Source organism: Gopherus evgoodei, chromosome 12 (assembly GCF_007399415.2).
Source record: "Gopherus evgoodei ecotype Sinaloan lineage chromosome 12, rGopEvg1_v1.p, whole genome shotgun sequence".
In the NCBI taxonomy this organism is placed as follows: domain Eukaryota; kingdom Metazoa; phylum Chordata; order Testudines; family Testudinidae; genus Gopherus; species Gopherus evgoodei.
The window spans coordinates 42,092,836-42,119,085 of record NC_044333.1 but is presented as its reverse complement, the minus strand read 5'-3'; positions in this window follow the sequence as shown (position 1 = coordinate 42,119,085).

Below are 26,250 nucleotides of genomic sequence, written 5' to 3'. Positions count from 1 at the left end.
TCAAAGAAAAAAATCAGACATTATGGCTTACTCAGTTCCGTATTTAAACTGGAGAAACAGCATTCTTAGTAGAGCTAGATTATGTATCACAGCTAAAAATTCACTGTTTGTGAATATTTAACAAGAAATTGTGAATTTTGAGAAAAATCAAATTTCTAGTTAATAAAATTGTAGTGCAGCCAGTGGACACAACAGCAGCACAAAGCTGTCTGGGCTGCAGAAATCATTCTCCTCCAGTGATGGATAATACGGCATGAGGTTTTGCTTGCTTTGATTAGTTTCAGAATATTGCAGAGAAGCTGCATAATCCCTAAGATAGCACAGAGAAGAAAGAAGAAATGATGAGCTACGATAAAAGCACATATTAATGGAGCAGAAACTGTTTCATCTATTATCGAAAAGCCCCCAAACTAACGTCATTCTGGTAACTGGTAACTACAGTAAAGGGCAGCGCTGGAATGTACTTTTGCCCTGGCAGTTATATTATATGGCTCCAAGTGTGAGCAGCTGAAAACAAAAACTGCTAAACATTGCCAAGCCTGTGACTGGAGATAGGACAGAAGTATAAAATGCACATTTCCTTTTCTCAAGTCACAATGGCCATTATTTATACACGTATTGAATATGGAAAAGGCTCTGACAAATTTACAGTGGTGTTTGGATGGATGAGGATGACGAATGATGGATGAGAGACACAGAGGATTCCCTTATTAAAGCATCAGATCCTTCCCTAAATATCAAATAGACATTTTATCCTCAGCAGCTCTACCTCAGACTCAAAATTACACAAACCAAGCACATTTCACATTGCTCCTTAACGGAAAAAGGCAGGTTTTCTCCCAATAAATATTGTTAATTTGAGCTGTAGCTGAGCACCTTTCGTTTTGTGATTATCTATTTGAAATATCTATTTGTAAAACAAAGACAAATATGACAATACAAATAGGCACACAAATGAATTTCACTACAAATTAGATAATAGCTATAATTACAAAATTGATCTCTTTGAAAATCTTATGAAATAATTCCAAATGTTGCACTTCACAGCATGTTCTCTCAGTGTCTCTAGTCAGAACTATAGCTATAAAGGAAAATTCACTGTTCTCTGTATTGTATATTATACGGTGCCTCTGATCCAAATAGCCATTCCCAATAGTGTTGAAAGCACTACAGCACCCACTAGTGGATTTATCAGTATAACCACACGTCTTCTGGCTATAGTATTAGCTATGCTAGCCTTAAAGACTTTCACACTGGAGCAAACGTTGGAAAAACCCATTTCTTCCTGAGATAATTTTACTTGGATAGTCATTTTTTGTATTGCCTTTGGTAGGAGCTCAAATGTTTGTGCTTTTCTCTCTCAAAGCTCTTGTTCTCCTTTCACTTGATCCTGCAATAGACTCAGAACAGTCTGCTAATATGAAAATGAATGTAATGTCAACATTTAGGCTTACGACTCCACTGCAGGTTGAAGTGAGGAACAAAAGATGGCTAAGAGGGATCCAGCCTCATTAAAACAGCCAGAAATAACCAGATAACAGAACAAGAGTATGAAAAAAGTAAAATGTGAATGGATTGACATGCAAAGTCTAATACTGTTGCAAGTATCCTTCATTAATGATGTTTCCTTTAGGATGCCTAGATGAAGATGAAATTAGGGAACAAAAAACCCTAGGCCCTCATCTATCCCCATTTAGCAGCCATTAGGACAATACCTTGTACCAGTGCCTTTGGAGTATTTCCTGTGGGGCTCTGCTCAGTGTCAGTCTGTCTAAGGCAGGAGTTCTCAAATTGGGGGTCGTGATCCCTCAGGGGGTCACAAGGTTATTACGTGGGGCGTCCTGAGCTGTCAGCCTCCACCCCCAAACCCGGCTTTTCCTCCAGCATTTATAAGAGTGTTAAATACAAAAAAAAGTGTTTTTAAATGTATAAGGAGCATTGCACTCATAGGTTCACTGTGTGAAAGAGGTCACCAGTACAAAAGTTTGAGAAACACTGGTCTAAGGGGTGACAGGAAGCTGGAAGCTAACTAGGAAGTCTGCCCACTCCAGAGCACAGCTCTATGGAGGCTTCCTCTGGAGAGGTTTTGGGTAGTGCACAGGTAGACTAAGGTCTAAGATGATATGAATCATAGAAGATTAGAGTTGGAAGAGACCTCAGGAGGTATCTAGTCCAACCCCCTGCTCAACACAGGACCAACCCCAACTAAATCAGCAACCAAACCTCCTCCATGGAAGGGGAAGAGTTTAGCAAAATGACACAGTGGCTACTATAATCCCAAGGCTGATAGGCAGGATTTCATCCCCACCATGATCCCCTTCTTCAGTTTTCAAATCGTTTACCTGGAGATGTGTGATAGGTCCAGGACTTGACCCTCTGCAATACATTCTTGGATCACTGATGTAGTCTTAGATATTATTCTATAAGATTAGAATAATATCTTATTATAAGATTTTATAATTTAGCATTGTGACATGTCTCTTTCTGGATAGGGGGCCTAATATTTTACATAAATCCAAATTCATAATCCCTTGACTGTGTATCTTGATCTGGTGCACCTCTCGGGAAACAAGGCGATTTACAATAAAATAAATACACACAGGGACAAAGATACTAATGAAGCTTCAGTCGATTTAAAAATCTGCCAGATATTTCTAATCCAAGAGAAATTGAGAGCAGAGATCTTTTGACTAGTTTATTGTGCAGAAAGAACTGAATGTGCAAAAATAAAACTAAGATACCAAAAAAATTTCAATTTCTAAAATGCAGAAGTAGAAAACAAGGACAAGAGGAAGGTCCAATTTAAAAGAGTGTTAAATAGGGTTGTGCTAAAACTTGCTGTTTGCTTTTTATGATGGAAAACATTAGTGGCAGAGATTTTATTTGCAAAAAACAAGTGAAAAATAGTATATTTATAGAAAGATTTTGCTGCTCAGCTACAATTCTGCAGATGAGTTATTTTAGTTTCAAATTGTGTTGTTTTGGAAAATATGAATATATACATATTTTCCATGATTACAAATCACATTTTCCTTTATATTACAAACCTTTTTACACCATTCTACTGTTTCAAACAAATCAGAGCAAGGCAATATAGCACCGCAGAACAACCTGACAAAAGGGGCTAATTTAAAGAATCAGATATTGGGACTCAAGAGCTTGCGCCAGACACCTCAAAGATTTACAGTACAGAGAGAATTAGGAAGGTTTCTACATTTTAAAATGCACATTCTGGATTGCAAGATATTGTTTATTTTGAAATTAACACATACTTTCCAGGGAGCAGGGTGGATCCAGATTTTCAAAGAGGGACTACTCAGGTCCTGCCCCACCCCAGCTACTCATTTGATCAGACCTGAAGTATACATCTGTTATTCTCAAAGGCAGAAAAGAAAGCTATCCATAAATGCCTATCCCCTTCCCTTTCAAACTGCAAATGAGAATCACCAAGACAAGTTGAATACGTTCCTACCTCAGTGAAAACAACCAAATAAAGTCAAGCAAACAAAGAACAATCCAGACAGGGGGGTCTAAAAAGCTCTCCAGAGATCTGGACAGATTTTAAGGAAACAGAAAACAACTGACTTCCCCAGTAAAGACCATTAATGATGATGACTATGTTCTGTCTTTGGTGGATAAATCTGACAGCAGGTAAGGAAAGCAACTTGGCATCTCCTTTTCTGTCTCCCTTTATAGCTTGTCACGGAGTGTACAGTATTCTGATTTTTTTTAAATCATGTTATTGGTTGTAACTTGTTGAATCACTTGACTGGGGAACAAGAATAGGAAGACAGGGGCAGGGGCAAAAGGCAAGCATTCCCTGGATTCAGAAAATGCCATTTCCAATTGTGTTTTAAGTTCCACTGAGAATGGAAAACTACTAACACCACAAACTGTGATTGATACACTGGCTTTCCAGCCTCATGCAAAAACCAAAACATTATTCTTCGAAATGGGAAACAATGCAGCTGTGGATGGGAGCACAGAAACCAAAGGCAAACAGCATGGAAAAAAGACACTATGTTACTTATCTGGAAAAGCAAAAGTGTATTTTTTTCTATTCTTTTTACTTTTCTCCTGCATATCTCTTCCTATAAACCACAGAACTAATGCTGTTAACAGCATATAGGGAAGAATGTGTCCTACCACACTCTCAAAGGAATCTATTTCTCTCTCTTCTCTCTCTCTCCCTCTTCTCCCCCCTCCATTTAAAACAAACAAACAAAAAAACACTACAAATATACCCTCTTGAAAAGCATTTCTGGGCTGTACAAAAGGAAAAAAATAAGAACGCTACAAAGGACTCAATAAAGGAGTCACAATTATTAAGCATACTAACAATAGACCAACATGAATTTTTTTAAAAGGTTGTTTTTTAATTTCTCCTTAGTAATATCTTTTGGGACATAATGCCAAACAGTAAGTGCAAGGCGTTGTGGTGCAAGTGTCAGATAATATTATAAAGCATTAGAAAAGTGGGAGAGCTGAAACAGAAGCGATTAGGTGCATACTAGCCATAGTGAATGAAGTGTGAAAAATTAAACTGGATGTTCCAAAGTAAAACATGCAAAAAATAAGAATAATGAGAAGGCCAGGCTGACAGACAAGAAGAGGGGAAAATCACAGTTGAGAGGCATAAAAAATACAACCATTTTTTAGTTTAAAGTGATTCAAATCGAAAAGATTTATTTGCTAAAATATTTTGCTGCTTTTTTAAAAAAACTTTCCTTCAGTTTAAATCTCATTTGTAAAGTGCCCAATAGTTTTACCTAACCAATTAATCTGGGATTTTTGACCAGATTTTCTGTACAGTCAATGCTAAACATCGCCCTTTAGATAGAAAAAGAACATTACATTTTAACCATTTCCCTTCCTAAAAGCAAATATTCATTTCCTATCATACCCAAAATCAGTGATGGTTCATTTGAAATGAAAGAGCATAGCAAGTAATATAATTCTTCTGCATCCTCATCTTTATGCACCACATTATAGGTCTGGATTTCTGGCCAGGGATTTTTCCACCTCCATGCAGTTGCCATTGGTAAAAGTAGTACCGGTATTTATCATGTAGGCTCCAGGTCAGCATGATACTTTAGCTCATGCCTCATTTTAAGCCCCTGAGCAATCCCACTAATACCAGTTAGTGATGCCTGATTATTTTTCAAGATTCAAAATGGCACTCAGTGCTGGAGAAGAGAAAAAGCAAAGACTCACAACCTGCCCTGAGGAGTTTTCACTCTAAAGCCTGAAAACTCTCACAAAATGTTACTCATGTGAGTAAAATGCTTTTTATCATTAAAGGCTTGCTGGCAGCATTTTAATGGCATGAAATAGTATTTGTGGGCCTTGTAGGAGAAGTGGGTTTAAAAAAGGGGGTTGAATGAAAAAAGATTAGCTTCCTGGAGCACTGGAGTGGGGAGGGAGGTGCAGGCCTAGGTAACAACATGAAAGAAGACACAAAGGCTATGTCTTCACTACCCGCCATATCGGCGGGTAGCAATCGATTGCTTGGGGATCAATATATCGCGTCTCATCTAGACGCGATATGTCGATCCCCGAACGCGCTTATATCAATTCCAGAACTCCACCAACCCCAACGGAGTTGCGGAGTCGACATGGGGAGCCGCGGACATCGATCCCGCGTTGTGAGGACGGTGAGTAACTTGATCTTAGATACTTTGACTTCAGCTGAAATTGCATATCTGAGTTCGATTTTCCCCCGTAGTGTAGACCAGCCCAAAGAGGGCAGCAACTGGAGAAGATGAAGGAAGAGTAGAACTGGGGTTCATTGGCAGAGCCAATGACAGCGGAGATGCAATGGGGCTGGTAATGTGGGGAGCAGAATAAGAAACCTGAACTTCATAACAGAAGGCAAGAGGAAACCAGTGGAGTTTTCAAAGACAGGAGAGCCATGAGCAACAGCCAAGGAAGAGGACTGTAGCTACAGGATTTTGAATAGACTTGAAAGGAACAAGTTGAGAAGTGAAGCAGCTAGAGATGAAGAGGCTGCAGGTATCACGTAAGCATTTAATTAAGGTGATCAGAACTGACATATCCAAAGGTAAAACCATTCCATTGGACGTTTGCACTTTCTGGAAGAAATACTTTTGAATATAGCGGAGAAAATTCTAGTCAACATTCTTCATCACATTAAAAGCAGATACCGTACCAGAGGGATGAAGGGTAGCAAAAGTTGTATCTATATTTTAAAAATGCTCTAGGAGTGATCATGGGAATTATCGACCAGTAACCATTGCATCTGTACATTGTAAATTGATTGAAACTATCATTAAAAATAGACTTATAATAGACTGAAAGACCATATGACAGAGTCCAATCAGTATAGTTTCTCTAATCTATTAAAGTTCTTTGAACATGTCAATAAAATTGTGGATAAAGAAGAATCAGCAGACATAATTTATTTAGATTTTTCAAAGGGCCTTTGACAAGGTTCCTCACATGAGGCTAGTAAAGAAGCTAAGCAGTCATATGGTGAGAGGCAAACTATTGTCCTGGATGAAAAACTGGCTAAAAAACAAGAACAAAGGGCAGAATTAACTGGCCAATTTTCACCACAGCAAAAGGTTAACAGCAGGATGTCTCAAGGTGCTGTACCATTTCCATTCTGTGTTGTCAATAGATTATATTTATTAGTGATCTGGAAAACAGAGTGAGTAATGAGATAGCAAAATCTGAAAGTGACACAAAGTTACTTAGGTTTGTCAAGACCAGAGGGGTCTGTGAGGAGCTTTGGAGGAATCTGACCAAGTAAGGGAAACGGAAAACAAAGATGAATATAAGTAAATACAAAGTAGTGCATATTGGAAGAGAAAATTTAAATACTCACATATCTTACAAAGTTTTAAATTAACTGTCTTAACTAAGAACCTTGGCATCATTGTGGACCTTGGTTCAATGGTCAGCAGTATTAAAAAAAGCAAACAAGATGTTAGGATGCATGAAGGACAAGGTGCAGAACAATATGAAAAATATTGCAGTGTGTTTTATATAAATCAATGATACAGCCCCATCTAATGTTATTGGTCACCCCAGCTCAAAAAGGATATTGCAGAATTAGAGTGGGTTCAAAACAGAGCATCAAGAATGATTAGGGAGATGGAAAATCTCTCATATGAAGAAAGATTGAAAAGACTGCGATTGTTTAATTTAGAAAGGAGATGAATAAGAAGGGACATGATAAAAATGTATAAAATAATGAATGGTCTACAGAAGGTAGATTGGGGTTTCTGGTCTCTCTGTCCATGAAATTAAAAGGTGACACATTCAAATCAAATCAAAAGAAATCCTTTTTTCACATAATATATAATTAAACTGTGGAACTCATTGTCACAGGATGTTGCTGAGGCCAAGAATTTAGGAAAATTTAAAAAGGGACTGGACATTTATATAGATAACAGTGTTAACAATTTCTGAAGAGACACTAACACTTAAACTTCAGGGTTTAAACCAAACTAACTATAAGAAATTAGGAGATCGTATGTGGGGGCAAATTATCCCACAACTGCCTAATATAAAGTTCTTTGCACCTTCCTCTGAAGCACTGATTCCAGTCACCATCAGAGATTGGATACTGAACTACATGGACCAAGAATCTGATTCATCAAGAAATGCCTATGTAATATTTCTCACCACCATAGTTCACACTCACAGACAAGGATGAGAAATAACTCTGCTCTCCCATGCCCAGTCCCTTCCCAGCATCTGATAAAGGTGTCACATCAGCTGTAGGGACAAGCACAGGTATGTTGGTCAATCAAGGGTAAGAAAATAGCACAACCACATCTGAAAAATGGACAGACAGCTAGCAACTCTCACAGGTCTCATCAAAAAGTCAGAGATTTAACCTTTAATTTGCAACAAAATAGCCAAGAAAGTTACCATGTTATAAAAATTTTCATAAAACAAAAAGGATTTTAATTCGTTTAGCCACATTGATCTTTCAATCAACTTGTGCAGAAAAGGCATTTTGAATGAATGTCTAATCTAAACCTGAAAAGCAAAAATGTGCTAAAACTACTCTAAAAGTATTGGTTAAATTAGCACGCTACTGAAAACGATCACAAGAGAGCTGCATATACAATGGGCCTAATTTTCATACCACTCCTTCACTTTTGGACTTACACTTAGATCTGCCCTTAATTAATCGTGTCACAACTGACTGACAGCAGAAATGGTTGCATTTAAATGTCTGCCTACTGGATGGGCCCACATTGTCAAACAGGCAGGTAGTTATACGCTAGCATTTGTGCGCACAATCCTATGCAATGGCCACGCAGTTAACTAAAAGCAAAAGGCTGCACCTACTAATAGGAAGGGCCTATTTGAAATTCAAGCCCCAAATATGTATTTGTTTAACACACACCTATGAAGAGGTTTCTTATGTAAAAATCTTGTTATCTTTTCTTATTTTGAACCCAAAGGCATCATCATACACCTGACGCAGTTTTGTTCTCACTGTGAAAGCTCTGACTCACAGCCTGCACCACTTCCTTCAATCTGCATAAAGTGGCCCTTGTTTCACCAACTATACTGAAAATGATGCAATTGCCTTCAATTAACCAAAACGCAGAATTACCATCTTTGCTGTTTTTCTTCTTTGTTTCCCTCTATAGAATGTAGCCACCCCAATATTGTTCACTTTCTATTTCCCTGTTCTCATCCATCTCAACTCTTTTCTGTTATATTTTCACCTGTGAATCTCTTTGGTTTCCTTTCGTATCTTTTCCTCCCCATCTGTTCATGTCATTGTTTTTTCTTTAGCGATTTGAGACTGAATGCTGAAGTAAAAACACACTGAAATGGAAATGTACAGGTGCCAGGGGTGCATATGAGAAACAGCCTGTAGGTCTAGAGCCTACATTTATATTTGTCTCTAAACTTACCTTTATTCCCCTCTTTTCCCTTCTCTCTCACCCTTATCCCACTCCAAAAGAGAAAGGCAGAGAGGCCTTCTCTGGTCCTCTAACCCGCCCTGCATTCCTTATACCTTTTCAGCCCCTGGCCCCAATTCCCCACTTCCTACCCATGTTCCTCTCTCTCCCTTGAAACTGCCAACCCTCCTTCCCACCTCTGCTCCCTCTACCCACTCCTTTCCCCTCCCTTTTCAAGCAAGTCAAGTTGCTTGTCCCCATTGTACCTGACCTGCAAGACTCCTCCAGCTCAGGGAACAGTGCCAAACCAGCTAAACAAATACTCAGCACTGAATCTGGTTTGTCTGGAGCCGCCCCTGTATATTAGGGCTTTTAAGATTCTGGACATTGGTAAGAGAGTATAGAATGAATGCCTCTTGCTGCTACATCATGGTAACAGATTTCAATCACTTGTCTTTTCAGGGTTACACAGTTCAGTATTTGCACATTTCCCTCATCCTCAAAACTCCCAAACACCCTCTTGTGTTATATATGTATTGTATTTTTCCCCAGTGCCCAATTAACACCCCATTGAGCTTCACACTTAGACCTCCCTTTACAATTAGACCCGCTGCAGTGTCCTTTTTACTTCCTAATACACCTATATGATTAACTCTTGGCTACAAATCTACAGAGGCAGATCTATCTGGAGATCAAGCCTGTACACTGAATCTGTCATGTAGCAATGGAATCAAAACCCCAAGAGAGAGAATTCATCTGAGTAAATGTTGCCTTCTTCATAGAGCTGATCAGAAAATGTTTTGTTTTGATTTATTGTGAAACATTTCAATGAAAATGAAAATTTTCCATTTTCAACATTTTTCAGGTTTTCACCAAAAAAGCAAAGGACTGTTTTTTCTGTTTTCAGCATCTGAAATTTTTTTGTTTGTTTTTTAAAAAAGCTCATCCATTTTCAACAAAAAACAGATTTTTTCATAAATCCATTTTGCAATAAAACCATTTTTGTTAAAAAACAGTTTTAATAATTTTGTCAAGCCTAAAGCTATTTCTTAGCCTAATTAAGAGTGTGTTTTATTGACTATTGTACATTGTGAAAAAAAAAAGACCAGCCTATTTTAAAATGACCGTACAGTCAAAATTTCACTGACTCAGAATGACTGCACAAAAGTTTCAAATAGCTTTGCTAAGATCACTGCATGCCAGAAAACACACAAGATTTCAAAGCCTTTTCAATGGGAATCCATTCTCCCAAATTTCAGTTCAATAGCCAAAACTGTAACAACTATGTTAGGATCTTTCTCTTCCTCTTTTGATAGGACACCCCAATTTAATTGGTCACTCAAAGAGATGTGCAGCAGATCACTCAAGCTCTATGCCACAGTTCCCCATGTGTAAAATGCGGATAATGGTACTTTACAAGTTTCACTGGACACCAGTATTTTACGATACAAGGAGCCCTATCCTACAGGAGAATTACTTCTAGATTTTGATGTTAAACAAAATAGCAAACAGAAACTCACTGGTGTTAAAGTAATACCTCCACACCCCACTCCATTCCAAAAGCTCAATAAAAACCTCTTATCTAGCATACTGGAAATTTCAGCTTCCAAATTACTTAGATGACACTGGACCTTTAATTTTAGCAAACAAAATAAAAACATTGATGATAACGTGTGAAATATTAAGAAGTACCTTCCTACTACACTAACTCATTGAGGATTGCACTCTCCTGGGAGATATTAACTGATCTGGGTCTCAGTAAGGGAGATAAATGTATTATTCAACTTGTCACAGTTGCATATTGCTTCTTGATACCTGTCCATACATTTTATATGTTCCTGCATGCCTGCAATGCATCTGTAAAGATAAAGTACCAGTAATAAATATATGCAACAGCAGGGAGTTGGGTGATGCATGGCTGAACAAAAAAAAAAAAAAAAAAGATGAACCTTTATTCAAACATCAGCTATGGGGAAAAATACTACACCTGTAGCTAGATTTTGATTTGTTTGTTTTTGCTTTTATTGTAAAGTATTCGCCGTCCACAAAATGAACTTCTACAAAAATAAATATATAAATAAAACTAGACATGGTATAACACCGATTTCCATCATTTTCTTGATAGTCTAGAATTATATATTTGCATGGAAGTCAATAAAATCAAATGCAGCATGTGTTTTCTGGTGGTTGCAATTTTTACAGAATAGCTATAGATAAATGATTAGTTGGGTAGAGCTGCATTTGTTTTGTAAGGAACAGAGGATGGAAATAACACAAGTCTGAACCAGGAAAGGCAGTAGGTACAGAAAGGTTGGGTCATGAGCACTTGGAACTATTCTTATTGCTACATCTTGTGGATACATTTTTAAATGACATTTTTACCTCATTTTATATTTTAGGCCTGCTAGTGAATCACATTTTACTTCTCTTGACTGTTTTTGTATCAGCTGATTCATCCACTGGGGTGCCTGAATAGTTCTGCTAGAAAATCTTTCCATAGTATATTTAACAAGAGAAAATGCACAGAAAACTACAATTCATACCCAGTTATCTCATCATATGTTTCTAGAATAAAATTTGCTTCTATTTTATCCAGCCTCTTAGATCATTACAACAGTAACAGTGCATCAAAATGCCCCAAAAATAATGAGAAGAAAACACACTATAACAGAGTAACTTAGGAATTGCATCTCTTGATCAGATTAGTAGTTCATCTAGTGTCTATCTCCAACTGTGGACAGTACTAGAGAAAGACACCAGAGACCTCTTAGAGGACAATTATGGGATAACCTGCTCTGCTAGGAAGCTTTGTGTCATACTTTGAAGAATGAGGCTTTATATTCCTTCTAAAAATTATTATCCTAATGTAAAACAACTGTGAATGTTTTAGTTTTCTCTATATGTACCTAATCCTTTCATTTCAGTAAGCTGTTGGCCTCAATAATATCTTGTGGCAATGAGTTCCACAATTTAATTATACAACAAATATTTCCCATTACCAAGTTTTAAATTTTCAGTCTTTCATTTTCATTGAATATTCCCTTGTTCTAGTAGCATGAGAAAAGGTAAATGGAAACTATCAATTTACCTTCTCTTTCCCATTCACTATTTTGTTTACCTTGTAAATACCTTTTAAATTTACATCTCCAATCTTTTCTGTCTTTCTTCATATAGAAGGCTTTCTAGGTTGTTAATCATTTTTGTCACTTGTTTATAAACCACTTCCATTTTTGCTATATCCTTTTTGAGATGGGGTGACAAACTGAATATAGGATGTACCATTAATTTATAATGACATTATAATATTGCAGGATTACTATTATTAATAATAATTTAAATAAGAATCCTGCAATCTTCTTTGAGAAGCTCTAACACTTGCATTATTTGCACCAGACCTTTGAAATTCAGCAGGGAGAAGTCCATGAAATTCTGTTCAGGTTTTACTAAGACAAACTTGAAAATTATAATTTCCCTTCTGTCATTCGTGTTGTCAGCCCTCTGCATTGAATGAAGCAGGGGTCCTGTGTTTAAAATAGGAGATGATCATGAAACTGAAGATTGTATCATAATGCATACTCACAGATAGGTACAAGTAAAGGTACACAGGCAGCCTAAATTGTGGCATTTCCTAAATTTTGAGTGCTTGATTTTGAAACCTACACTTAAGCACATTAAGTATAAACCAACACAGCCTGAAGGATGCAGAGCAGATTTAAATTAAATCTCAGGAAACAACTCATATCTATAAGAACAGGAGGACAATGGAACAGAGGCCTGGGGAGGTTGTGGAAGCTTCTTCACTAGAGGTTTTCAAAAGGAGGCTGGATAGCCATCTGTCTTGGATGGTTTAGATTAAACAAATCCTGCATCTTGGCAGGGGTTTAGACTAGATGACCTCTGTGGTCTGTTCTAGCCCTATGTTCTATGTTTCCACCTAATAGCAAAAAGTTTAAGTAAGTGGCCAGCTTAAATAAACCACAAAACTCTAAAGGGTCCAGAGAGTGCAGGCACCCTACTTCAGAAATTACTTTGCAAGGCAGAGTCTGAACTGACATTCTTCCCTTGATGATGAATCCAAGAGTCACAAGCTGACCCAGTGCTCCTCTGGATAGTAACCAGTCTGTTGTGAGTGGACTCAAATGCTGGGTGCAATGTGCTTCTAAACCAACTGAACCTGGGTTGAGTCTAGCTCTGGGTCTGTAAATTTAATGTAAAAGTTAGAAAATGCCACAGTTTAGGCTGCCTGTGCACCTTTACTTCTGCCTACCCGTGAGTATGCATTATGATACAATCTTCAATTTCATGATCATCTCCCATTTTTTCCCACAGGACTGGCAATATGAATGACAGAAGAGAAAATATAATTTTCAAGTTTATATTTTAGTCCAACTTGAACAGAATTTCATGGAAGTAAAGGCTTTCCCCCTTCTGAGTTACAAAGAGATCTCATAGAATTTGGTGACGGGGCAACAAAATGGCAGATGAAATTCAGTGTTGATAAATGCAAAGTAATGCACACTGGAAAACATAATCCCAACTATACATATACAATGATGGGGTCTAAATTAGGTGTTACCACTCAAGAAAGATCTTGGAGTCATTGTGGATAGTTCTCTGAACACATCTGCTCAATGTGCAGCATCAGTCAAAAAAACAAGCAGAATGTTAGGAAGTATTAGGAATGGGATAGATTATAAAACAGAAGATATCATAATGCCATTACATAAATCCATGAACGTCCACACTTGAATACTGCTACAGTTCTGGTTGTCCTGTCTCAAAAAAGATACATTAAAAATGGAAAAGGTAAAAAGAAGGACAACAAAAATTATTAAGGTTTTGGAACAGCTTCCATGTCAGGAGAGATTAAAAAGACTGGGACTGTTCCGCCTGGAAAGAGATGATTGAGGGGTGATATGATAGAGGGGTGAACAGGGAAGTGTTATTTACCCCTTCACATAACACAAGAACCAGGAGTGACCCACTGAAATTAATAGGCAGCAGGTTTAAAACAAAGATAAGAAAGTACTTCTTCAGACAATGCACAGTTAACCTGTGGAACTCATAAGCAGGGGATGAAGGCCAAAACTATAACGATGTTCAAAAAGGATTAGATAAGTTCCTGCAGGATAGCTCCATCAATGGCTATTAGCCAAAATGGTCAGGGATGCAACCTCATGCTCTGAGTGTCCCTAAACCTCTCACTGCCAGATGCTGCGACTGGTTGACAGGGGATGGCTCACACAATAATTGCTCTGTTCTGTTCATTCCCTCTGAAGGATCTGACATTGGCCATGTCAGAAAACAGGATAATGGGCTGGATAGGCCATTGGTGTGACCCAGTAAAGCCATTCATACGTAAGTAAGGCACCCTCCCAGGCTTAGACCACTAGTCTAAGCCCTTTCTTGGGACATGGGACTATGCAGTCCAGCCACCCCAGACCCCTGAAAACAGTGCCTCTCATCTCTCAATCCCACCCCCAATCACTTTACTCTTAACACGCACTAGATCATTACAGATCTTTGCAAAATAAAAAAAGTCATGAGATGCATCCTCCCCCTTTCTGATCTTACCCTTCTGTGACTCTGAGGTTTCTCAGCATTTCAGGCTGGACATAGAGAGAAGGCCAGAGGGACTCTTTCCAGCCAGTCCTGCTTGCATGTGGAGATGGTCTACCTCCTACTCAGAGTAGCAACCCCCCCTTAAATACAATCTCTCTCCCCTTTTGCCATGCGATCCGGCTGAAAAAGAACAGATCTACCAGCCATGCTGGTGCCACTATGTAGAATATCCATTGCTCCGTGAGGTTGGACCAGGAGTTGAGAGACAAGCAAAGCCAAAGGTCCTAGATTGCTCTGTAATGACTTCTCAGTATCTTCATGCGCAAGGTAACTGTCTGAGATGCATCATCATAATAGACTTGCTTTAGGCAGGGTTGGACATGTTCAGCACATTGGAGGTACCAATATAAAATGGAGTTCACAACTGCATGCAGACATACCCTATTTGTCACACCTAGCACCAGTGCTTTTTACACACATGTAGAAGTATCTTACCTACTTCCAAAATTTAAAATCCTAGAGCTTTGCAATGGAAGCTGCTTTACCCCATATAAAGCAAACAGCAACATAAGTCTTTGATTGGAAGCCAATCACCTCATAATAATAAGAGGTGCAAACACACAGCCATTTAGACAGAACCCTCTTTGTGACAGCATTTGCCAAGGTACTGGTGTACAAGGACCCAAAAGGTTTGGCAAACTTTCAAAGGCCTATATTTTTCATCAAGCTTGTGGAGAAGGAAGTCAGTGAAATAGCCCAAGCAAATGCTGAAGAGCCTGCAAAGCAATGAACAAACTGTGCCAGAGCATCAAAGTGGAAAAAGGACCCAAGAACATTCAGAGTCCCTGAAAAAGACTGAAGAGACCCTGACCCAATGAGTGGATGGGAGACATTTTACCACTGTTTTTCAGATGTAATTTTTTCCCTCTATTAAATGTGCCACTCCATACATAATGGGCACAGAGACAAGAAAATTTAGTGTTTCAGGATCAAGTAATCCATAGCATTGAAAAAGGCATCACAGATCAAATATTAACTATGTTTATTACAGAGATGACTGAAAAGGACGTCTACGGTGAAGGATACCCAAAGAATTAGGCTGTGGATTGAATGAGCCAAAATAGAGGACACTGCAGGTCCAGATGTTTCTCCTGCAGGTAGATCCTTCACTGACCAGGCTGAAGAACAGACAGGGAAGATTGGGCAGCGGCACAGCAACAGTTGGCAGAGGATAATGGGTGTTTGGGGGGGTGGGGAGGAGGGTTCTCAGATATTGGCCAATAAGTACTTCAACCTCAGAGAAATGAAATATCTTAAAGCTAGCGGATTTCTGTCCTGATTCACACTGGGAGCACAAGACCTCACAGAGAAAAATCAAGTGGTGATGGTATCTTTAAAGTCTGGAAAATAACCAAACACACATTAAATAACCTTGCCACAAGAATGAATCCAGCATAAGCTCTTCAGGGCAGGATCACAACAGTTAACTAGAGTAACACATTTTGTGCTGAACATGCTCTGAGAACTGGAAAATTCTTCTTTTCAAGTATTACTGGCTTTTCTATAGATGCATAAAGTACACAAAAAGGTTTCTAAATGTAGGAAAACAAGTATATAATTACATAATTAAGCAGATACACTGCAATTTTTCTTTTATGTTAGCCTTTACATCTTTAAAAGGCAACAGGACAGCGCTGTGCTAAAAAGCAATAAAGCATGGGTAATTTAATACCAAATTACATCCATATTGAAAAGTTTACATGAAGTTGAGAGCAGACAGAGGTCAGGTTTTCAACAGGACTGTCTTTAATTGTGGCCATCAGTTTTAGCAATCCAGATCTCTGGATCAAAGACAGATATAATGTGTTTCCTCAACACTGAATAGCAAAAGCAGACAGTAAGCATGGCACTATCTTGCACCAAAAGGTCATAAAAAAGATTATCAGAAAGGGAATGTGTGTTGCTGTGCAAGATTCACACTCATATAACATACTGTATATTTTTAAAGTTACATTTTTCTAGCAGATTTACCAGCAGGCAGGAATTTAAATTAAAATGTTACTACTGCTTTGCAGATGCAAAGTATTTTCTTGTCTTTTAATACCTGTGCAAATTTGTGTGTAGATCTTTATTAATTTTTTTCCTTGCTTTCAGTCATACTCCTCAGACCTGTGAAACAACCCTTGCCTCCATGGAAAAGATGAGATGTGCACTAAGACTTTTTCTAATCAAATGAGGAGTGAATTATTAGCAAATTAGATAGAAACAAGTTTCTTAGAGCTGCAGATCCATTCTACAAATGAAGTAATTTCATCTCTGCTGACTCTAGGAGGGGTGGTATTTTAAGTGGCCAAGGGGGACCAGAATGGGGATGCTAACAGACGAAGCATCCCAACATTTGCTTGCACAGACCACTCAAATCTGCACCAGGAGACTACTTGTGAGAATCCATCTTTTTTCACTTAACAAGATACAAAATATAAAACACATTTCCCTCTTATTAAACCTCTCTTGTAAGTGGTTCCAGGTCCACCATTTTTAAAGAGGGGAGAAGAGAGCCTGGATGCACTCTTGGGGATTTCACTGGAGTGACTGGAGATGAGGTACAGGCTGGAAACCTTTATTACTTTAAGTTTCTTTTTTCCCTAAAAGCACAGAAGGAATAACATTTTAAATCATTAGCATTTACTTTACGTAGCACTTTCTTCAACTAAGCCTCCCCTCCCAGCCCTTACCCCATTAGCACCACTCCCAATTTTTGCACAGAGGAACTTTCCTGATGGAATTTCACTCCACTGCTTGAATCTAGAAGGTGCTTTTTAAAAATTCTAGCTTCCAAATTGAGGCAGCTGTAATCACATTTTTTCCTTAAAAACATGTTGAGAATAGGGCCCTTGTATTTATTGGCACCTACACCTGAGAAGTAGCTACAGCCTCTTGAAATGACTTCAGTACTTCAGCAGTGGCTTCTGTTCGCTAGAACACAGTAAAAATCTCTGTTCAAAGCAGGCTTCTTGGCAGTTTCCATTCAGCTCACAGTTTGGTGTCACACATTTGGTGGCATTTTCATTGTTTCTGCACTTCTGAATGATCAGATGAAAAACTAAAAATTTATTTTAAAAAGAGCCACTGCTTGCATCTATAGATTAGACCAAGAGAATGCAAAAAGGATGAGTTAGAAAAAATAAGTTATGGACTCGGCAAGTTCAAATATTTACAAAAAATGTAGTTACCCAAGAATCCCTCATTCTGTATTCAAAAAGGAAGGAAGAAGCACGGGCACCCTTTACCTGAACATTAATGGTTAATTATACTGTCTGCAGAGATACAAATGTGTAATTTTCACTGTAAGGCAGAAAACCTGTACCTTCCACTTTCAATCCACCAAAAATATTCAGGGCTCAAATGCTGATGTGATTTTAGGCTCTGCTCCTAGACTAGAACATCTAGCATTTCTCAGAATATATATTGTAAAATCAAGAGACCTAGCATCATCTTTCATTTTCTCATGGAGAAAGAGGCACAAAAAATGTCCTTTTAAATAATATTCAGACGAATCAAAGAATGGCTGGAGAACAAAGTCTTTTGTGGACAAAAAGAATGTATTTCTTCCATTGGTGTTTGGTGCTAGGTACTAGAGTGAAAGGTGCCTTACAAATGCCTAGATCAGATACTTGCTATTTCCCAAAAATCACCTGGACCCACTTGTTTTCCATGTAAATCACATCAACAAACTCATACAGTGTGTGCAACTAGAAAGAGTTTTTTTCAGTATAGCAACCATATCGGAAGTCAGATGCAGGATTTGAGGGTAGTTTTACTCTGCTCAGTAAGCTGAAAAAGAAATCCTAACAGGATCCACACACCTCAATACAGTATGTTCATCTCCACAAGGTTTTAAAGCAGGAGGAGAAGGACAAAGGCAGATGATATATTTATATTATATGATAATGGTAAAAGAGGATGTTAAAAAGCAGCTACTAAAGTTAGATATTTTAAATCAACAAGTCCAGATAACTTGCATTCAAGAGTTTTAAAAGAGCTGGCCAAAGAGCTCTCAGGACTGTTAATGTTGCTTTTCAATAACACTGGTGAAGTTCCAGAGGTTTAGAAGAAAGCGAATATTGTGCCAATAATTTTAAAAGGTTAAATGGGATAACCTGGGTAACTATGGGCATGTCAGCTGGACATCAGTCCTGGGCAAAATAATGGAAGGGTTGATATGAGATAAAGAATTAAGGGAGATTATTATAATTAATGCCAATCGACATAGCTTTGTGGAAAACAGAGCTAGTCAAACTAACTTGATTATCTGTTTTGATGGGATCAGAGAAGAGCTACAGGAATGATTAAAAGGTTGGATAACATGCCTACTGTGAAAGGCTCAAGGAGCTCAATCTAGTTAGCTAGTCAAAGAGAAGTTTAAGGGGTGACTTGATCAGAGGATATAAGTATCTAGATAGGGAAACGGAAATTTGATAAAAGGCAGCTCTTCCATCTAGCAGACAAATGTATAACAAGAACCAATACCTGAGACAATTTAACCATTGGAACTTACCAAATTTTTAAAATCTAGATTGGATGTTTTTCTAAAAGATATACTGTAGTTCAAATATAGCTACTAGACATGAAGCAGAAATTAATACAGGGAAATTGTATGGCCTGTGATATGCAGGAGGTCAGACAAACAGTTGTCCCTTCTGGCCTTAAAAATCTATGAATTTAGTTGTGGAGGGAACCATAAAAATCCTATTGACTGAAAAATCTAAGAGGATTGTCTGAGGGTACACCTTGTCACCAGCATCTCTATGAAGACAAGTCAGCGATCTGCCTCTGTACTGCAGACCTGTCTCCTTCTGTCCAAACTAAAATCTCAGCCTGTCACTTTGACAACCCCTTGTGGAAAGCTAGCCATCAGCTGGAACCCAGCAAAGCTAAAATGGATCTCTATCTTCCTCACAAACATCACTTCTTGCTACCTCCTTTCTCGGTCACCACAGACAACACCATCATTGTGCCTGTCACTCAGGCTCATAACCGGGGTGTCTTCTTCAACTCAGACTTCTCTCTAGGTCCTTGCATCCAGACTATGTCTAAGTCTTACAGGTTTTTCCTGCGTAACCTCTCTAAGATACAGCCTTTCCTGTCCATCCACAGAACTAAAACTCTTGTCCTAGCTCTTATTATCTCATGTCTGAGTTTCTGCAACATCTTTTTCTCTAGCCTTGACAAATGCAGGCTTTCCCTGAGTATGTCCATTCAGGATGCCACAAAGATAGTTTTTCTAGCCCATCCCTTTGACCATGTCACCCCTCTCTTTGCATCCCTCCACTTGCTCCCTCTTCTCTATCACCTCAAACATAAGCTCCTTGTCTTCACCTTTCAGACCCTTCACAGCCCATCCCAATCTTCCTGTCATCTCACATTCAGTATCAAAAGGTCGATGCCTGCCTCCAACTGGCCCGTGCTGCCAGCCTCCACTGCCCACCGTTCTCCCCGTGGTTGGCTGCTGGGATGATGAGACCACAGCCTATCATGATGACCAATACTGCCTCTTGGCTAGCTTGTACCCTCCCACTGGTCTGTATCCATGTGTCATCTCTTATCTTACACTTGGACAACAAGCTCTTTCAGGCGGGAGTGTCTTTTTGTTCTGTGTTTGTACAGTGCCTAGCACAATGAGGTTCTGGTCTCTGCCTGGGGCTCCTACAAGCTTCAATAATACAAATAATAAACAGTCTATGTAAACTATAAGATAGTCTACAAGGGGAACAGACATTTGATAGTGGAAGACTCTTCAATGTAGTGAGAGTGGCATAACAATAACCAACGGCCGGAAGTTAAGCTAGACAAATTCATACTGGAAATAAGGCACGATTTTTTTTTTAACAGCAAGGGTAATTAACCACTGGAACAATTTACCAAGCAATACGGTGGATTCTCCATCAGCTAAAGTCTTTGCATCAAGATTGGATAGATGTCTTTCTGAAATATTTGCTATAGCTCACCCCAAAGTTATTGGGTGAGATACAAGAATTACTAGGCATATTACATAGCAGGTCAAACCAGATGATCATAATGGCCCCTTGTGGCCTTAAAATCGGTGAATCTCGGTAAACAAGATTTCTCTCCCTCCATTCCCACAAGAATAACTAATCTTAACAAAATGGAGAGAGGGATACTTTATCCTCTGCTATTTAAGGAGTGTATGTTACACTAAGGGGAATAAGCCATAATACTGAAAAACAGTACAATCAGCAGGACCATCAAAGGGCACAGTGAGAACAAGAGAACCAAGAGCAGGTAGAGAGACACCCAGGGTATGTCTATACGGCAACAAAAGTTCCATGGCACCGAGTCTCAGCCTGCCTCAACTGACTCACACTCATGGGGCTCAGAGCCTCACTCAACTGAAAATATTTCCCTTTTTCAGTGGCTTGCTAACAGAGAGTTAACTTATGTTACTCCATTTTAAACTGGGATTTACACCAACCACCATGAGAAATGTCTGAAATAAAAAAAAGTTTTATCTAGTAATGGAACTTGCATGATGTCACCCTTCACTCTAGTCCCAGCAGAGACTGCCCAGTGTGATTGTGAACACCCTCCTCCATCTGAGCAGTTACCTTACTCTGTGCCTGAAAACCTTGTCCCTCCCCTCCCTACAGAGTCAATCTTTCCCCAGACAGGCTGGCTTTATGTGAAATCCTCACGTGGCCTATCAAGCTGGAGCTACCCCACAGGACATGTCTTTTTTCTTTTCTGTTTAACATACAGTTACACTACATTGAAGAGGTTCACTAAGGCACCTTTGAGGCTTTGTCTTCTTTGTCAAGTTTGATGTTATTTCAGGTTATACATGTTTGTAAGTTATACACATTTATAATCTCAAATCTTATTTTATATAATAAACTCTTCATGCCAAGGACTGAGATTTCTTATTGGAGGGGACAACACTGAACCCGATACAAGAGAATACTAACCAACAGCTGAGCACAACAGTACTGGCCATATTTTCTTCTAATGAAGATATGTCTTACTAAGGTAAAAACAGAACAGGAATAAAACAACATAAATAATACTAGTATCAGAGGTGTAGCCGTGTTAGTCTGGATCTGTAAAAGCAGCAAGGAGTCCTGTGGCACTTTATAGACTAACAGACATATTGGAGCATGAGCTTTCATGGGTGGTTTTTTCCACAACACTCTCTTCTCTCACGTCTGATTTTCTTCCTTCCCTTTTTGCCTGTTTCCTATTGTTTCTTTTAACCTGTATCTGGGCCAACACCTGTAACCCATCTCTTCTGAGATGAATTGACCCTTTAGGACTTTATTTCCTTATTAACAGGATTTCCCGGAGCTCCACAGTAGATGGAGAAGAGGGGCAGGCTATCGTGATACACATGTCAATATATATTTTGCAGCACAACTAGAAATGAGGAAGCAACAACAAAATAGATTTAAAACTGCTGGTAACATTTGAAGCACTTTTCCTGGTGCAGCACATCTGAGAACACTTATGTGATCAATTCAGTGATCAAAGATTTAATTAAAATAAGATTTGCTCTCTCTTTGGGTCAGATGTTAATATCACAATATTAATAAACTTTAAAAAACAAAACACCTAATTGCCAATAAATAAATATATTAAAGATCACAAAATGAATTTCTACCATTCATCATTTCTACAGGACAAGGTTGCAAGCTCTTAAAGCAGAGACTTGAATGTAGTATACACCATTCCACAAAGGTGATGTAAACCACTCAAATAAAAGAACCCAAATCTCTAAGACCCTTTGTTCAACTACTGTATGCTCAGGTTTTGGCTGGGCATTTTTAGAACCAAAGGACAAGTAGAAATTGGCCTGTTGCCAAAGCCTATCAAAACCCAGTCCTCTTTCAGTGATCTAGAGTGAAGATCTTTGCATGGCTCTGGCAGTACTTTGTCACGTCGAAGAGATTAGCCTGTCTAGTACCAGCAAGGAAAGTTATTTCATGGCTGGAGAATTAGGAGGAAATGTGTCCTAAATTACTATAATCTCCATTTAATCTTTTCACCCCAGGGATTCAAATCTTCCCAAAGTGGTGTCCAGCACTGAATTAACATGGCTAAGTGCAATAATGTCTGAAAATTCTTGTTCATCAAGAGCACAGCCATAACTATAACCTGCAGTTTGTGTGCACATCCTCTACCACATCAGTACGAGGGCCATTGGTAGAGGATCTCGTTTTACTATGGCCTCAGGACACTGAATTAGAAATGGTCTAAACAGGAAAGGAAAAGTTATTGAGCCACAAGGTCTCTCTCAGATGGTTTTCTCTTCAGAAGTTTACTCTGCCTCTCAAATTAAATTTTTTGGTAATATTTAGTACTTCTTTTGAAGACCCTTAAGTTGCAGCATTGCAGCCAGTTATTTATTACCTGCCTTGTGGTCTGAACAAATACAATTTTGTTATTCCATGTCTTCAATAGAGAGAGCGCATATGGTTTTGATTGACAAAATTATGATAAAATTCACTGTATCCTAAACACTGATTGAAAAGTTTGCAGATGGTTTCTGGGCATAGTAAGGAGGGGGAGGATTAAATTACAACAAAGGACGTGCCAATTTTTTTCCCTCTTCTTACTGTTCACCCTGTCTCCCCCAGCTTCTCTCCAATTAGATACTGGGGCAGAACAGGTATTTGATCCAGCAATCATAGGTTTCTCTTTAGCTGTTGGCATTCCATCACACTTTGTCATGTTAACATTGTATTATGCTTAGGTTCACTTCATAGACAAACACTAGGTGACATCACAAGCATCATGTCACAAACAATAGAACACAATTAACACAAGTACAGTGATACTTTAGCAATGCAACAGCTTCATGTCTGAGAAACACCAGCTTTACACGCATGCTGAAGGCTTTAAGTCAATCTAACTTTTGTTGTTTCATTTCTGATACGTTTTGTAGTTCCTCAACTCCCTTCCTGATCTAAACTGATCAACTTATTCTCACTGTGCATTGGCAGACAAAAAAACCCACTGCCCCTTGGGATACTAAGATCGTATATTTCATTTTTTTTTAAATTAACAATCCCCCTCCCAACCTGGATTCACAAAGGTAAGGATTATCCCTTCTGTGGGGTTTTCTATGATTTTCACTGGCCTTTCATATACTCTACTAAATCAAGCATCCATTTCAGTTGTGCTGTATGTATTCCATCTCCAAGAACCAAATCATCTTTCACAAAGAGATAGATCTGTAGTTTGATAATACACATTTTTCTTCCTTTCAGTCTTTCAAGGGAAAATATTTATTTAGCTTTTCACATGTACCAAGACACCACAGTGATTGGTTTCCAATAAATATAATAATAATAATGCAGAAAAGGAAGAAGTGTTCAATAAATATTTCTGTTCCGTATTTGGGAAAAACACAGATACAATAGTCACATCATGTGATAACACTATTTCCATTCTCATGAGGATGTAAAACAGCAGCTACTAAAGATAGGTATTTTTAAATCAGCAGGTCTGGATAACTTGCATCCAAGAATTTTAAATGAGCTGACTGATGAGCTCAATGGACCATTAACGTTGATTTTCAATAACTCTTGGAGCACCAGGGAAGTTTCAGAAGACTGGAAGAAAGAATTAAAGGATGGTAATATAATTAATGGTAATCAACATGGGTTTATGGAAAATAGATCCTGTCAAACTAACTTAATATCTTTTTTTTTTTATAAGATTACAGGTTTGGTTGATAATGGTAGTAGTGTTGATGTAATATACTTAGACTTCTGTAAGGAGTTTTACTTGGTACCACTTGACATTTTGATTTTAAAACTAGAACAATATAAAACTAACATGGCACACAAACAGATTAAAAGCTGGCTAACAGACAGGTCTCAAAACGTAACCATAACCGGGAACTAGTCATTGAATGGGTGCGTTTCAGTGGGATCCAGCAGGAATCGGTTCTTGGCCCTACACTATTTAACATTTTTATTGGTGACCTGGAAGAAAACATAAAATCATCACTGATAAAGTTTGCAGATGACGCAAAAGCTGGAGGAATGGTAAATAATGAGGAGGACAGATCACTGATACAGAGTGATCTGGATTGCTTGGTAAACTGGGCACGAGAAAACAATATGCATTTTAATGTATCTAAATGTAAACGTGTACATCCGGGAACAAAGAATTGTAGCGTGGATGTGGAACAGCAAGCTGACACACAGACTAGATAAAACTGATCGATTGCTGAGGAGGGAAGAACATCTGGAAGGTGTCATCTGTGCAGTAGTAGCCCTGTGTGTCTAGGTAAGCCCAAACATCTCGATAAGTTTTTCAGCATGGAATTCATTTTTTTATAACAGGATGCACATGGAACCTCATGTTTCAGCAATGGTCAGGTGTGGCTTTTTTCTTCTTCAAAAAGATTTGTGACCTCTAGTCTGGGCTACTGTAACATGATTTATTTGGGGCAACTTTTAAATAGCACTCATAGGCCACAGTAATACAGAATGCAAGAGCACAAGCTTTCACCTGTGAGTTAATGAGGACCGTGCTCTGTGACCTGCACTTTGTCTATTATCCAGTGACTACAATTTAAGATCTCAAGTAATATGGAACCATTCTAATTAAAGAACCATCTGTCTCAATGCAGCAAGTGTGATCAGGAGGGCTGGAACTGGGGTGAAAGACAGCAGATCTTTCCCCACTAACAGCTCACCTTTCTGGCCTTCTGAATACCCAAGACCCTGGGAAGAAGAACAGGCCAACTTATATCCCCTAGAAATAAGGCCCTATTATTGCAAAGGGGGAGCAGACAGTTGGGCCTCCTTTCTGCATTCACAGCAGACTTGCCAGTAGAAGCAAGAAGAGGAGGGAGAAGAGAAGATTGGGAGAGCAGAGGAACCATACAGGATGGAGGAATGCAAGGAACCTTAATTAAACTTTCCCAGACCTTTGTCTGGTTTAGTTTGTGAGATAGATGAAGGCTGACCAGAACTTTGCACTTAGTGTAGCCAGGGCAACCCATGTTTAACATGTGTTAGCTGGTCGCAGTCAACTGTAAGTGGGAATCTAGGGGAGTTCTTCACTTCCTGCTCCCCAAAGCTAGCGGGCGAGAGTTACAGATACAAAGTGACTGCTGCATTTCCACCCCAAAGGTGGCTATATTTCAGTGTATGAAGAAGAAAGCCCTCAAAGCACATAATATAGTAATCAGTTTAACATTACAATAACTCTAGACAAATGCTGCAGCCAGAAGGCTCTCAGAAACAGTTTTAAAAACAGCCTTGAACAATACAGAAGAATGCTAATATGGGATCTTCAATTTCTCCTTGGACAGAAGGAACCCTGATTTCACAGCCCATCCAAAGGATGCTGCAGCAGCTGCACCATTTTCTATGCAGGGCTGAACTGCAGAATCAACATTTCATACAAGCCCAGGTCCTTGGTACGATGCCTAAACCCGTAACCTAGTTCAGAAGGAAGAGTTCTACCCAATAAACCTTCCTGACATAAAGTCACATTTATTTAACTTGCTTAAACCCACCAGTGTGCTGTTCATTTCAATGATTGATAGAATTAAGTTATAATAAGCACATTTTATCACTGAAAAACTTAAGTTTTAAATATAAAGCAAATGGTATTTTCAGATCTATTTTAATGACACTATCAAAACCATTCCAATGCCATAAGGGAAAAATTCTCTCTCCATACCCTTTACGTCTATATGCATGAAATCCTCATTCTGCAAGAAAGACTCTTGTCCATCTATCAATCCATCATTCTGAAAATAAAA